Source organism: Chelmon rostratus, chromosome 17, assembly GCF_017976325.1.
Source record: "Chelmon rostratus isolate fCheRos1 chromosome 17, fCheRos1.pri, whole genome shotgun sequence".
NCBI lineage: Eukaryota > Metazoa > Chordata > Actinopteri > Chaetodontiformes > Chaetodontidae > Chelmon > Chelmon rostratus.
Window position 1 is genome coordinate 19,462,780 of NC_055674.1, and position 17,029 is coordinate 19,479,808.

A 17,029-nucleotide genomic window follows, 5' to 3' on the forward strand; every position below is an offset into this window, starting at 1 on the left:
CTACTGGGGGTGGAACATGAAAAATTTGGATGGCGGCGTCTTCAGTTCTTACCAGTCCAGCTCGCCCCTCCATTCCTTTCAGAGGCTCTGTCACTCACCTGTTCAGACAGCAATCTACTGGAGGCTTTCTTCAACTACATCAGCACAACTGAGAAAGATGTGCTGACTGAGGCATTTGATAACTTTAAAGAGGCAGATATGGACGAACTTCTCAGCATACTGAGCAGTCACAACTGCTCTGTACTGCCGTCTGAAGAAAATCTGCACAGCCTGGTGGAGGAAATAGCCCACAAAGAAATGGAACAAGACCCAGCATTTATCATAAAATGTTGGAAGCCAATTCTTAACGTAAGTAACGTTCTTGTTGTATTTTGTTCCAAGGTTTGGCATAAAAATGTTGATTTTTTGGGTGTGTTGTATTCTCTTGTAGCTCTTAATGTCTGGCTGCTTGCAAGTTCCTATTGCATTTTGTTCCAAACATGATTTGTAGTAAAAACTTGAAACTAAACTTGAAAAACGTTTTCTCATTTTAACACTTTTTTTTGACTCATGTAAACTGATTTCTGCTTCTGGTTATAAGAAATTACAGTCAAACCAGACAGACAGTGGCTTTTTTTTTCTCTACAGTCGGCACATTGACTGAGCAACAAATGACTTTTGTTTTGAAAGTAGTGTCATCTGGTTGGAGTGAGAGTAATGTGTATGAGCGGGGAAAAGAAACAATGTAATAGCTAAGAACAAAGCAAATGAAGCCATGTCTTGTTTGTAAGAGTCTGTCAGTTTTTTTATGCACATTTGGGCCAAAAACACAGACACAACTGAGCACAACAGGACCCTCAGTCTTTGAGTCTGTGTGTAAGACAGGATAATAACAGTGTTTGTCACACACACACACACACTGTACTGTGTGTACTTTGTGACAGTGTGTGACTCAAGCAGTTGGAAAGCTTGAAGCGACTGTTCAGAGCAGAGGTGAAGTCCTTGAACTGGGCAGGAGAGACTAAAGAGGAACATTTAAAATCCAGCCAGTGGTCGTCAACAGCTCCTCCAACACAAGACACGTCTGATATTTATTAAACGATTCATGAAGGTGGCCTGTGGTTATTTCAGAGTTTCCAGATGAATAGGAAGCACAGAGCGACCTCTGAGACCTTCTTTACTCGAGTTCACCCTGAGAAGCTCATGTTCACACACACGTATATGGTTTGTACTCCACAAGGAGCAGCAGGTCAGGTCCTCCATCTGTGACTGCTTTCCATGACGTTTGTTCGACTCACGGTTCACGGTTGGATGTGTGAACAGTTCTACAGGTCCTGGTCTGAAGAAGCTGAAGAAACAATCAGTGAATACTGAGATTAGTCTGAGAGTTTCACCTTCAAGCACAAAGCACGTGTTCAAGAAGTGTGAGGAAAAAAAATCCTTCCAGTCAAACAGAAAGCAAACCGCTCTGATTGACAGGTGAGATATATCTGAGGTAGGTACAGTGCTTGAAGCTGTTAGACTGGAAACCAGTGAATCCAGTAAGAAATGCCTCACTGAGGTCAAACAGTGTTTGTGAGAACAGGAAGTGGGAGTGCAGAGGGAGCAGAGGGGCTCGATTATTTCTGGGATGTTTCCTGAAAGTTGTCACAATCCCATGAGCATTCAGAGCTCTCAGGTGAACATTAAACTTCTGTTTTCACGTTTTTGGTAAAAATTGAAAACTGAGTGAGAGCAAAAATCGCTGCCACTCAGTCCACAGACACTTCTCAGGCAGCAAGAACACTCTGCATTCAGCTTCAGTGGATTCATCCGAACATCATTTCCAACCTTGATGATGGAAGTTTTTTTGAGGAGAAATTTCAGACAGACAGATGAACAATTTGGCCGAGAATACCTCAAGACCAGAATCACATCAGCTCATGAGACAGTCATGAAACTGAATCTACAGATTCATGTTCATGGACACAAATGCTCCATTTTTAAACATGTTAAAACAAATAAAGAGGAAAGGAAAGACGGACCGCTTCTGAACAAACAGAAGATGCTGACAGGGCAGAACTTCTCTACTTTAATTGCTTTGGTTTATTTAGCTCAATAAAAGTTAAACGGTGGTGGCTAATGTGTAACTTGGAGCAAATGGTATTTACCCTTATTTTTAGATAAGCGGGCTTTTGCATCTGCAGCATGAATTTATCAAGGAGCAGCCACCATTAAGAAAGCCATGAGTCCCAAACCTGCAGTTTGTCAACATGAGTTGGCTGTGAATCACTTTGGACTTTGCACTTTGCTCACACTTTGGGATCAGGCCAGCAGCCGTCACTGTTTCATTTGAATCATCTTAATCGTGTGCTGTCAATCACATCTTTTGTTCAGAATTGCTCAGTTGTGCTTATGTGCTGACACCATTATTATCTTTGAATGAAGACACCTGCTACAGTGTAAATTTCATGGTACACGCCAGTTTGTTGTACAAAGCCTTGTGTGGCTCCAAAGGGAGCTGTGTGAAATCTGACAAATTGCCTCATGTCATGTCATTTGGGGGGTGTGGAGTTAGAAAGAAGCGAGATTAACAGGCATCTGCAACCCGCTCCTCATCTCTGCTTGTGGCTAGCACCTTGAGGCTACATTAGCTGCTACTATCAGAACACATCTGAATCTCTGACTGAAGTGTCAAGGGTTGAGTTGCATTGTGGGTAATAATATTCACAGGCATTATGGGTAATGTAGGCACCAGCACTTGACAAGGAAAAGCTAAACCTGTGGGATTGTTGCACATCCCGGGGTGCAGGTAGAGGCACTTTGTGGAGTGAATAATGTAAAGAGGAGCTGTCTCTGGTCTGGTCTGATCATAAACAAAACACTGGCACATTATTTACAATGTGGATACAAAACTCTCCAAAAGTAAGCAATGCAGTCAACATGGCACACAATAAACATAATAATAATAATAATAATAATAGTTTTTATTTATAACACACTTTACATTTGAATACCAATCTCAAAGTGCACAGTACAGGCATCAATAACAATAAAAGCAACAATAACGATAAAAGCAACAATAACAGTAAAAACAAGCAACACAGCAAAACAACAATAAAAAGCAATAAAAAACAGTCAGAAAGGAAGGTTTTGAGTCCTTTTTTGAAAGCATCCACTGACTGTGGAGCCCTGAGGTGGTCGGGGAGGGCGTTCCACAGACGGGGAACAGCAGCATAATATAAGGGAATATTAGCTAAATGTTAGCGTGTGGCACGTCTTCAGCTTTCAGCTATAGTGGTTAGGCTAATCTTGGCATGTGATGCTATAGGTTGCGGACGTAGGCCATATAAATCCAATCTATAAAAACTGTATTACTACCCCAGGATTTTAACCATAGCGTAACAGTTCGAAATGATCATGCTTCAATTTCATTAAACGTAAAGACAGAAATAAACCTGAAATGATTAGCCATCAAAAACAGTCACACTATCATCTTTTTCTCATTAACTCACTTCAATCAATAACACCAGCTATAAACTGAAACTAAGCATGTATAGAGCATAACTTCTTCACAGAAATCATATCAATATTTTCCCCACATAAAGGCACACACATGAAGACAAGGTGAAAAGAATGACCGCATGTGGACTCATATGCTGTTCACATTTCAGTGCAGTATCACAGTCCTGCCAGAGAGAGGCACTACAGGCCTGTGTCAGTACTGTGAGACACTTACAAATATTAAAATAGTCCATTGGTGCACAAAGTACATCGACTAAGGACTGTACTTGAGTACGATTTTAAGGTACTTGCACTCTTATTGAGCATTTCCATTATCTGCTACTTTATACTTCTACTGCACAACATTTGACAGTAAGATATTCACTTTTTACTGCACGTTTGATGACAGAAGCAGCTACTGGTTAATTTGCACACAAAAATTGTACCTGAAACCTGAATGTGATGACCTTATTAAATATAATAAATTGTTGAAGATAAACCAGACGTCCCCAACCTTTTTGAGCTCTAAACCCTCACAAACATACAGTGTGTAGGTGGGGTCCTTTGTCAACTCTAAATTGTTTATGGGAGCCATTTCCCCCTCTAAACTTCTGTGATGGTTTGAAAGAGGTAAAATTATCCAATATTTCACAAAAATGAAACGATTTGAAAAAATGACTATAATCAGCGTTTGGCCCTGCTAGAGTAGTGTAATGCAGCACACGCTGATGTTGTTAAACACCTCCATGTAATCTGTTACCTGATGATTAACAGGAGACAGTTTATGTAAAGTGCCCCTCTTTACCTTGATGGGTTACTTTGTCATTAAAAAATCTGTTTGAACACATCCTGTTGAACATCTGAAAGACTGTGGTGCCTGGACTTACAGCTTCTGTCCAAAAGATGTCACACTATGCTTCAGAGCCAGACACTGAATGGCATGGCAAAAGGAAGGGACCACTTTTTTCTTCTTGCACTTGAATTTTACAATTTTCTCAGAAGACTAATAACAGGTGCAAACCAAAAGTATATTCCACTATAACTACAGAACACACACCTACTGCAAGCATTCATTGTGGCCTGGACCACCCCTTGTAAAGGGCTTATAAACTGGAAATAATGGTTGATGCTAAAGAAAGTTACTTATTGATCTGCTACAAGTGAAAACAAAGTTTGGGTTGCCAGCTTGTGAAAATACTCCAGCATGACACTTGCTCTGTCTGTTAAGCTTGACTCATTTATGAGACACAAAGGAAGTGTTCACATTAAATGAAGAAAAGTACCTGATCAGTATTTACTCTTCCATCAGTATTATCATTCACAAGTCCCATTTGTTGAGCTTTCAGTGGTGTGTATTCATATCCGTTATCCGATCATTGTGTAGTGTGCACATCTGCCGACTGCATCTCTAACTGACCACCAGGCATCAGTCTGTGTGATCTTCCACAGATCCTCTTCTGTGCTTGAATTCAGATGTCTTTCCTTGATTGGTCCTACATTTTCACAGTCACCACACAGTCTCTCCCTTTATCATACTTCGACATTTATTGCTACTTTTACTGAAGTAAAGGATGTGAGTATGACTTCCTCCAGCACGGCCCTTCCGTGTGTGCCGTGTGCATGTTTTGTATTAAGTCTTATAATCAGTGGGCTACAAGCTGTAGTAAACACAAAGTGTAACTATCTAAAATCAATAATGATTTGTTTAAATTGAATTGATAAATAGGTTGCTGTCAGGTTGTCACATATGTTCAGAGGACTCACAGGATGGCAGCAGCACAGGAACTGGAGAATGATGCTTTGGCGTCGGAGATGGCTGTAGCTCTGGCTCAGGAGATGGCTGCAGCTCTGGCACAAGAGATGGCTGCAACTGTAGCTAAGGATCTGGCTGCAACTCTGGCTCAGGAGATGGTTGCAGCTCTGGAACAAGAGATGGCTGCCTTCAATGATGGCTGCAGCTCTGCCTTCAGAGATGGCTGCAGCCCTGGCACGGGAGATGGCTGCAGTTCTGGCTCAGGAAATCGCTGCAGCACAAGGAACTTGAGACAGCTGCAGCTCTGGCTGATGAGATGGCTGCAGCTCCAGCTTCGGAGATGGCTGCAGCTCTGGTGCAGAAGATGGCTCGAAGAGAAGGACTGTAGACAACTGCAGCTCTGACTGAGGAGATGTCTGCATCTCTGGCGTCGGAGATGGCTGCAGCTCTGGCTCAGGAGATGGCTGCAGCTCTGGCACATGAGATGGCAGCAGCTGTAGCTTAGGATCTGGCTGCAGCTCTGCCTTCAATGATGGCTGCAGCTCTGCCTTCAGAGATGGCTGCAGCCCTGGCACAGGAGATGGCTGCAGTTCTGGCTCAGGAAATTGCTGCAGCACAAGGAACTTGAGACAGCTGCAGCTCTGGCTGATGAGATGGCTGCAACTCTGGTACAAGAGATGGCGGCAGTTCTGGCACAGGAGATTGATGGAAGAGAGGAACTGTAGAGGCTGCAGCTCTGGCACAAGAGATGGCTGCAGCTGTAGCTTAGGATCTGGCTGCAACCCTGGCTCAGGAGATGGTTGCAGCTCTGGAACAAGAGATGGCTGCAGCTCTGGAACAAGAGATGGCTGCAGCTCTGCCTTCAATGATGGCTGCAGCTCTGCCTTCAGAGATGGCTGCAGCCCTGGCACAGGAGATGGCTGCAGTTCTGGAACAAGAGATGGCTGCAGCTCTGGAACAAGAGATGGCTGCAGCTCTGCCTTCAATGATGGCTGCAGCTCTGCCTTCAGAGATGGCTGCAGCCCTGGCACAGGAGATGGCTGCAGTTCTGGCTCAGGAAATCGCTGCAGCACAAGGAACTTGAGACAGCTGCAGCTCTGGCTGATGAGATGGCTGCAGCTCCAGCTTTGGAGATGGCTGCAGCTCTGGCACAGTAGAAGGCTTGAAGAGAAGGACTGTAGACAACTGCAGCTCTGACTGAGGAGATGTCTGCATCTCTGGCGTCGGAGATGACTGCAGCTTTGGCGTCGGAGATGGCTGCAGCTCTGGCACATGAGATGGCTGCAGCTGTAGCTTAGGATCTGGCTGCAGCTCTGGCTCAGGAGATGGTTGCAGCTCTGGAACAAGAGATGGCTGGAGCTCTGCCTTCAATGATGAATGCAGCTCTGCCTTCAGAGATGGCTTCAGTCCTGGCACAGGAGATGGCTAGAAAAGAAGGACTGTAGACAACTGCAGCTCTGGCTTAGGAAACAGCTGCAGTTCTGGCTCAGGAAATCGCTGCAGCACAGGAACTGGAGACAGCTACAGCTCTGGCTTGGGAGATAGCTGCAGGCCTGGCAAAGCAGATGGCTGGAAGAGATGAACTGTAGACAGCTGCATCTCTGGCTGAGGAGATGACTGCAGCTCAGGCTAAGGAGATGGTTGTAGCACAGAAACTGGAGACAGCTACAGCTCTGGCTGAGGAGATGGCTGCAGCTCTGGCTTGGGATGTGGCAGCAGCTCTGGCATAGAAGATGACTGCAGCTCTGGCACATGAGATGGCTGGATGAGAGGACGTATAGACAGCTTCACCTCTGGCACAGGAGATGGATGGAAGAGAGGAACTGTAGAGGCTGCAGCTCTGGCACAAGAGATTGCTGCAGCTGTAGCTTAGTATCTGGCTGCAGCTCTGGCTGAGGAGATGGTTGCAGCTCTGGAACAAGAGATGGCTGCAGCTCTGGCTCAGGAGATGGTTGCAGCTCTGGCACAAGAGATAGCTGCAGCTCTGCCTTCAGCGATGGCTGCAGTCCTGGCACAGGAGATGGCTGGAAAAGAAGGACTGTAGACAACTGCAGCTCTGGCTTAGGAAACAGCTGCAGTTCTGGCTCAGGAAATCGCTGCAGCACAGGAACTGGAGACAGCTGCAGCTCTGGCTCGGGAGATGGCTTCAACTCTGGCACAAGAGATGGCTGCACGCCTGGCACAGGAGATGGCTGGAAGAGAGGGAAAGTAGACAGCTACAATTCTGGCACAAGAGATGGCTGCAGCTCTGGTTTTGAAGATGGCTACAGCTCTGGCTAAAGAGATGGTTGTAGCACAGGAACTGGAGACAGCTGAAGCTCTGGCACAGGAGATAGCAGCAGCGCTGGCTTGGGATATGGCTGCAGCTCTGGCATAAGAGATGGCTGCAGGCGTGGCAAAGCAGATGGCTGGAAGAGATGAAGTGTGGATAGCTGCATCTCTGGCTGAGGAAACAGTTGTTGCTCTGGCTCAGGGGGTGGCTGCAGCTCTGGCACAGGAGATGGCTGCAGCTCTGTCTTAGAAAACAGCTGCAGCTCGGGCACAGGAGATGGCTGCAACTCTGGCACAAGAGATGGCTGCAGGCCTGGCACAGCAGATGGCTGGTAGAGAGGAACTGTAAACAGCTGCAACTCTGGCTGAGAAGATGGCTGCAGCTCTGGCTTAGGAAACAGCTGTAGCTCTGGCTTTGGGGGTTGCTGCAGCACAGAAACTGGAAAAAGCTGCAGTCGTGGTTCAGGAGATGGCTGCAGCTCTGGCACAGGAGATGGCTGCAACTCTGGCACTCTCTTGAGATGGCTGCAAGTCTGGCTAAGGAATGGCTGTAGCACAGGAACTGGAGACAGCTGCAGCTCTGCCTGAGGAGATGGCTGCAGCTCTGGCTTGGGATGTGGCTGCAGCTCTGGCATAGAAGATGACTGCAGCTCTGGCACATGAGATGGCTGGATGAGAGGACGTATAGACAGCTTCACCTCTGGCACAGGAGATGGCTGCAGCTCTGGCTTAGGAGAGGGCAAGAGCTGGTTTAGGAAATGGCTGCATCGCTGGCTTAAGAGATGGAGATGGCTCTGGTTTCAAAGATGGCTGCAGCTCTGGTTCAGAAGATGGCTGCAACCATGGCTCAGGACATCGCTGCAGCACAGGAACTGGTGACAGCTGCAGCTCTGGGCTAGGAGATGTCTGCATGACAGGAGCAGCAGCTGCACCTCTGGTTTTTGAGATAGCCAAAGCTCTGGCACAAGAGATGGCTGCAGCATTGGTACAGGAGAGGGATGCAGCTCTGGTTTCGGAGATGGTAGCAGCTCTGGCACAGGAGATGGACGGAAGAGAGGAACTGTAGAAGCTGCAGCTCTTGCACAAGAGATGGCTGCAGCTGTAGTTTAGGATCTGGCTGCAGCTCTGGCTGAGGAGATGGATGCAGTTCTGGAACTAGAGATGGCTGCAGCTCTGGAACAAGAGATGGTTGCAGCTCTGGAACAAGAGATGGCTGCAGCTCTGGCTCAGGAGATGGTTGCAGCTCTGGCACAAGAGATAGCTGCAGCTCTGGAACAAGAGATGGTTGCAGCTCTGGAACAAGAGATGGCTGCAGCTCTGGCTGAGGAGATGGCTGCAGCTCTGGAACAAGAGATGGTTGCAGCTCTGAACCAAGAGATGGTTGCAGCTCTGGAACAAGAGATGGCTGCAGCTCTGGCTCAGGAGATGGTTGCAGCTCTGGCACAAGAGATAGCTGCAGCTCTGCCATCAGTCCTGGAACAGGAGATGGCTAGAAGAGTTGAAGTGTAGACAGCTTTAAATCTCGCTGAGGAAATGGCTGCAGCACAGGATCTGGAGGCAGCTGCAGCTCTAGCATAGGAAACAGCGGTAGCTCTGGCTCAGGGGATCACTGAATCACAGGAACTGGAAACAGCTACAGCTCTGGTTCAGGAGAAGGCTGCAGCTCTGACTGAGGAAATGTCTGCAGCTCTGGCTTTGGAGATGGCTGCAGCTTTGGCTCAGGAGATGGCTGCAGCTCTGGCACAAGAGTTGGCTGCAGCTTTGGCACAAGAGATTGCTGCAGCTGGAGCTTAGGATGTGGCTGCAGCTCTGGCTCAGGAGATGGCTGCAGCTCTGGCACAAGAGATAGCTGCAGCTCTGCCTTCAGAGATGGCTGCAGCCCTGGCACAGCAAATGGCTGGAAGAGAGGAACTGTAGACAGCTGCAAATCTCGCTGAGGAAATGGCTGCAGTTCTGGCTTCGGAAACAGCTGCAGCTCTGGCTAGAGGAATCGCTGCAGCACAGAAACTGGAGATAGCTGCAGCTCTGGTTCAGGAGGTGGTTGCAGCTCTGGCAATGAAGATGGCTGCAGGTCTAGCTTAGGAGATGGGTGGGGCTCTGGCTTAGGAAGCAGCTGCAGCTCTGGCTAAGCAAGCAGCTACAGCTCTGGCTCAGGGAATTGCTGTAGCACAGGAACTTGATACAGCTTCAGTTCTGGCTTAGGAAACAGCTACATCTCTGGCTGAGGAGATTGCTGCAGCACAGGAACTGGAAACTGCTGCAGCTCTGGCTGAGGAGATGGCTTCAGCCCTTGCTCAGGAGATGGCTGGATGAGAGGACGTATAGACAGCTTTACCTCTGGCTCAGGAGATGGCTGCAGCTCTGGCTTAGGAGAGGGCGAGAGCCCTGGTTTAGGAAATGGCTGCATCTCTGGCTTAAGGTCTTCACTGTCCTCTGTCTTGCTGTTGTTGTCTTGTCTTGCTTGTTCTTTCTTGTCGACCTGCTCGTCTTTTGTGGATCAGCACATTGTCGGGTCTGACGCTGTTCCTGCTGTTCCTGCCACTATGTCGGACACACAGGCCAGCACAAAGAAATAAAGAAAGGTGCATGATGCACCGGTGCAAGACGCACCTAAACCACTGACCTGTGGACCATAACAAACTATATACAAATGTACAGTATTAACCCCTCAGTCAACCATATTCTTGGTATGGGGCAGTATATGTACATGGGCCTCGGTGCAAGACGCTACCAGAGGCGGTCGCTAGTCCAGCCAGACGCAAAGACCAGCTCTGAGTGGTCATTTTAATCCAGAAGGTTAGATGGAGGCTGTGCTTCTTTAGAGAATTTGTGAAACTGAATTGGCTTTGGATCTCTGAGCGAGTCATCTTAATAAACTATTTGAACTGCTGTTGTAGCTGAACATATTTGATGATTATTATTTCAACTACTTGTTTTTTTCCTGTACTACTGAATTACTACATTTAGTTCCGTTTGGCTTTTTTGCTCGTAGGCTGCAGAGGGGCGGGTTCACATGAGATGTCCACGTCTATGAGTGGTGGATAGACTCCTGCTCCATATGACTCTTTGACTCTCAGAGGTCCAACATCACCGTCTTCTGTGGTGACTCTTGGACGGTTCAGTTTCTCCCACAGGCGCTGTTTTATTTTGCGTCCAAGTTGAAGGCTGTACGGGCGAAGCCGTCCACTTTTGTATCTGTGAAAAATGAAATACACAAAAAATGACATTTAAAAGGTGAACGTGATTAGAAGGATAATCTATTGAAAATTGTTGTTAACATTCCAAGTGAACAAAGAATTAACTTAAACGTACTTCAAGCATATTCAAATATTGCAAAGTGTGTTTTTAGTACATTATATGTTTGAGTGTATTCTCTTTTCATTCAGCGGGGCAGTGTTTTTATTCACTTGATGATGATTTCATTAAAGTAGAAAATAAAGCAGAATTCTACTTCTACAACTAAAACAATGTACATTCAAATTGGGGAATGTCTCTCAGTCAGTGACACATTTCCAAGGCTAACAGATTCATATTTAGCATTTTTCTCATTTTTATGGCGTACAAACATACTTCAGCATTTCGTCCACCACAGAGTGGTAGATCTTCTGGTACTCTTCAACACAGTAGTCATGGATCATCAGCAGCGTCTCAGTGGATGGGACAACATGTTCCTGGACACCAGCAGGGCTCAGCTGAGGGGTGGAGACCGGGAGGTCGGGAGTAGGGCCAGTAGGAATGAAGCCCTGGACCTGTAGAAGGTGGAGACGACATGAATGCTGTCAGAGAGACGTCACACACGACTAACGAACAGTGTATATCTGACACACTTCAGAGCTCCACTGTGTCAAAGTCAAAGACCGCTCACAGTTTCTTTTTTACAGACATTTGTGTGACATTTGTTCCACTCAACAATCACTGTGAGAATATGGAATTGCATTAAATTTGAGATCATTTTTAATTCAGTGGAATTCAATGTGCAATGTGTTGAGGACAGTAAAAGCAAGTACTTACCTGGTTACAGGAACCCTCCGGTTTTTCCTGAGGTACGGTGTCCCTCTTCCTTTTCCTGCAGGTGGTCTTATTTTCCGAGCCAACGGGCCCGCAGCACTGGAACAATACATACACATGTATACCCAGGTCAAAAAGTGTGATACTTTAGTGTATTAGAAATATAGCTGAAGTACAGAAAAGTCATGATAAGTACACTTTTACATTTTGTGCTTTATTTGAAGTGTGTTTGACACAAACTTTTAAAACATGTTCTTCTAACTAGATGTCATTAAATTCCACCTAAATGTATTAAAACTTTATTTAAATGTGTTATGAATTGTATTTATTTTTCATGTGGTAAACTACAAATATGTTTAATAGTAATGAGGGGTACTTATGAAAAGTAGACTTATTTTCAAGTCCTTTGTAACACACTTTTAGCAGCTTAATTAAAGTCGACTTTAATTTCACTTCATTCAAGTATATTTCCAACACATTGCTGATATAATACAATTGTACTGCAAGTGTGTTTTGAAGCTCATGAATCCTGATTTTCACTGGTGTATTTCAGCACACTTTGCAACTATTTACAAGTCAAGCATTACTCAAGTGACACTCAAGGACTACTTGAGTAAACTTAAGTAGACTTGAAGAGTCCAAAAATCCTCTGTACATAAAAGTGTACTCAGTGCATGCTTCAAAAAGTATACTTTAAGTTAAATATGTTTTTCACCTGGGTACACATCGGTACCACTGAAGCAAAGGGTGAATTTAATCCACTATTTCGTGCAAAATATGTTGTGTTTTGTCCTGAACTGCATAAAAATGTCACATGTATATTATGCATCTTCTGGTATCTTAATTCATTTCAAATGATTTTTTTTTTACTGTCTGCACCACTGAAGAACAGTTCAAAGTGAAATGGCCTCTAGACAAGATTTGCACATGATCTTAAGGCACCATTTAGCAGAGGGTCTCTGAGCTAAAAGCAATTTTTATGGCTTCAATATCTCTGTTTATACTGAGGGCACTACACTTAATACCTCTGTACTCAATCAAGTTACCACAAACATGAATGACTAACACTTTCACAATGTGCAGACAGGGGTTAATAGGGGCCCAGTCATTTTAGTCCTGGGGCCCTCTGGTGGGTTAATCCAGTCCCAGGTGTGACCAACAGCAGCATTAAATCAAGGACAGCTCACATGGACCAGCCTCTCACAGGAAAATGGGTGTGCAAAGTTCATTAAACTGGTAAAATTCCTGTAATCCTTTTGCATTTAAATTACAAGTTTTACATATTTTTGCTTAATATTTTAGCAAATGCTACATTTGTTACAAAGTGTTAAAAACAATACAACACAGATCACAGTATTTCTTTTGGGCAAATCTTAACAGCAGTAAAGTTAGCCATGTTATGATGAAAAGACTCAAATGAATGGGAGTCAAATTGTTCATCTCTATCATACAATAGATATGTTGAGCTGGGGGGCAGCTGAGTCTCTGCACACCCTGTGCACAGTTGATGGTTTCACAGGGGCCAGTTTGGTCAAACGCAGCTACTTTAATGGGACACCAGCAGCGTGAGGCCTGTGGCAGTCTCAATGGCAAAATGCCAGAGTTGGAAAAAACCTTCAAATCTTACATTTTCCATGCTGGAAGTTGTTTGGGCGAAGTCGGAAGACGAACTTAAGTAGAAATCTGGTGAATAGTCGTCACTGGATGTCACTTTCTTTTCAACAAGTCGTGAAAATACGCAAGAAACGAGGCTGTAAAATGGCTGACCGACACTTGTTTCCGTTTGAATATGGAACCTGTTGGAATGATGCACCTGGAGACGGAGCATAGCAACGTGGAAGCAGTTGGAATGATGCACCTGGAGACGGAGCATAGCAACGTGGAACCTGCCAGGTCCCCTTCAAGGACCTCCTGCTGCATCCCGTCAATCACGCCGTCGTGCAGACGTTCGTGTGAAAACGACCCGTTCAAAATGCACAGAAAAGTGAAATCATTCAAGTCAGAGTCCGCACAAAGTGAGCAGGAGAAGTGCTCCAGCGGAGGAGAAGAGCTCCTCACATGGAAAGAAAACAAACACAACTCAAGGCGCAACTTACTTGTCCCTGAAGCTCTCAGCCGCATCTCGTTGCATTCCTCTGCAGACGGCGCTGCTGAAAACGCGGCTTGACTTCGTGGCTGTTTTTATTTGGTGTGCACAACAAATGAGACAAAGCTGGGAACGGATCATGCGTGTTTGCAAGTTTGAGGTTTTTAAAGGCTCCTTCACGCACATGACAATACAACAAATCATATACTTGCATGTATATTACTGAGCAAAATCCACACAGCTGTTTTTCCACGACACAATATGCATTTACTAATAAGTTTAAACCATGACACTAAAATGTGTGAAAATGTGCTCATTATTTGAAAAACCTTTCACAGTGTTTAGACTGTGATTTCTGATGTGTAATTATTATTCTAACTATGATTAACTTTGGCTCATTCTAGATTTTCCTCTCTACACTGTAGGAGAAGAGAAATGAAGAAAAAAAGAAAATGTTGATGTTAGACGAGACGATACAGATATGCGTGTATACTGTTAGTCATGTGTGGTGCGTGTTAATAAACTAATAAACATCATTTTATTTTGAAATATGTCTCATGACTGCTTATATTGTCAACGGAAAAATAAAGGCTCTAAAACTTGATTGTAACTCAGGCTCCTCTGCAAGATGAGGCCTCGAAATAAGGAAATAATGCGGGTGTCATCTTAAAGAAGAGATGATCAAAAAAAAAAAGGTTGAGATTAACATGTGTGCTAATGTGAAAGGTCTCGCTCTCAAAACTTTACTGCCTTCACATTGTGTTGTGAAGTTCACAACACCAAACAGCAGACAGACAAAGTCAACAACCAGCTGAGTTGGCAGAGAACAACAATATTGGACTTCCATTCATCATTTCGACAGAAATATGAATATAAATGAATGTCAGTGATGATTTGTATCTGCAGGATGTTGAAATAGGCAACTGTTTGTGAACAGGTTCCCCATGTCCCCTGAAAAGGTGATCAGTTGTCAGTACGTCTTAATTCAGCTGTCCCCCAATGTTACTGCAAGTTTAATGTCCTCGTCACTTCATCTTATATCGTGCTTTAGCGGTGCATACACTAAACTGCCAAACAAACGTGCAGTCGATCAAATGATCACAAACTGATCTGTCACACAGTGAACCTGAAGCTTTCGGTTCCTCCGAGGGTCAAAGGTGAAGGCCCCTGCAGCAGTTTCCTGCTTGGTCGGTTGGTGATCCAGCCTCGCTAACGACATGCATGAATGTATAACTCTTAAATGTAAACTATTCATTTCTGAAAAATAGAACAACACAACAAGAACATGGGTTGGTTTGCTGTTGCTCTGTGAAATATTTAAGCCACATGCAGAAACCACAGAAATGTTTTAAAAGCAGGTTTCAAATCATAACTGTATCAGACAGCTGTACTCACAGTAAAACCTACCAAACAGCTTTGTCAATTATTAGCTGTGAGAGATGTAAATTATCTCTGTGTTCCTGCAATTCCTCTGGAATATTTCGCATCTTTTCCTGATGTGGCAGGAGAGGGGGTCGGGGTGAATGATTGATTTAATCTAGTCACTATTACGCAAATTTTGATTAGGCCAATCACACCCAAACAGTTAGAGAGATTGATAGTCAAATTGACAATAGTAACCGACAACGCCACCCCAGGAATTTCACCTGGAGAATAGTGCTAACCCTTTTCACAGTAGATATAGCACACAAGTTCGTGTTACTGATGAGGGCTTGAGACTGGGTCCAGTATAAATAATATGTTCTTTTATTTAACAATATATTATAAGTTTAACACAATTCATCAATAAAATTATTACGCACACACACACATTCAAGCACTCCCCCAAGACCAACCCAACAAAATAAACACAAAGGCAAATAACTAATTTGGCAAATAGCTAAACTGGGCTTAACTCATAGTTAAACTAATAAACCACACAAATTAACAAAACCCCACAAAATACACAACAAAAGGAGAAATAATTAAATTGGGTTAAATCAGGGTTAAATTAATTGGACCACACAAATTAACAGAACCAAACCCATGCAAACAAAAGAAAATGGTCAAATAACGGAAAGCAAAGATAATCAGAAATAATCTTGAATTAATCAAAAATAATAAACTCCAATAAACATGCAAAGCAACCAAAGATGATAATAAAGAAGTAAAGCAAACAAACATACAAAGCAATCCAAACGCAAGGCAAAGGACTAAGATAATAACTAACTCAACCCCAATATACATGCGACACAATTAAAAGAGAAACTATTATTTATAAAAAATCAGTCAAGGTGTGCACAGCCCAGGGTAAGAACAGCAACCACCCTAATGAGTGCCAGCAACAGCAACACTGGAGGTGCAGGGCTGGATGAATGGAAACAAATAATTGATCAGCAGGTACACAGATCGGCAAAACAGCAGCCAGCTGATGCGGCGTGCCGAAGGGCGGAGTTAGAGCCGGTAGAGCGGATTGCACACACGTGTACCCGTCAGGAGGACGACCATCACAAGGTGAGGAAGAGGAGAGCTCCGCGCCGCAGCAACCACCCACCTTTATAGACTGCGCCCCAAGCAGAGACAAGCTGAGACCACTGCACCAATTAAGGCAGCACACAGCGACAGCCCTACTGCTACACTGACAAGATAGCCACCATCGATAAGATAACCAAGACAACCAACCATAAGATTACACAGGTACCTATTCAGTCATGACCGGACAGGCATCATGGAGCACGCATGTCTCCAGACGTGTCTCCATTTACCCTCAGTGAATTCATATTAGAACAGACGACACCCAGTCAGGTGAATGAATGCTGGTGTCTTCCGCCCAGCAGAATGAATGTGCATGACGCTCACTGAGAGATCACCTGGCACAACGTCAGCAGATTAGGAAGGTGGGACTTTACTCTGAGTATTTAATGTGCAAGCTCATAGGGGTTTCAGAAACACCTTTCCTAGATGACCATTTAGACTTCAGCTGACATTTCAAAATGTGAATTTATGTCAAAGGAATTGTTTTACAAGGCCTCATATTAATGTCTTTGCAGTTCAAAAGGAATTATCATTCATGCATGATTTATGATAAGATCACTAATGTATATAATGTATAATGTAATAACAGCAACAAAATAAATAGTAGATATTTAATCAGCATATATTGCAAAGCAATGAATAGCTCCAACAATACAAGAATGACAACAGAGCAATGAGAGCAAACATGATTAAACGACAGAGGAAGAGTTTGAGTTGTCTTCATCTCTCAGCGTCGTTTTCTTCTTGTTCTGGTGGAGCCAGTGCGCTCTGTGAGTATAAGCTTTCCCCTCGGCTTCGTACAGTCCAACGCGGTGATCGTTTCCTCATTTCACTCCGCTGAGTCTCGTTTTGAGGAGGCGCGACTGTCAGTCCGCACACACAGAGCGACCGCAGTGATCACACTCTGCTACTCTGCCCGTTCCTGTTCAGCACCG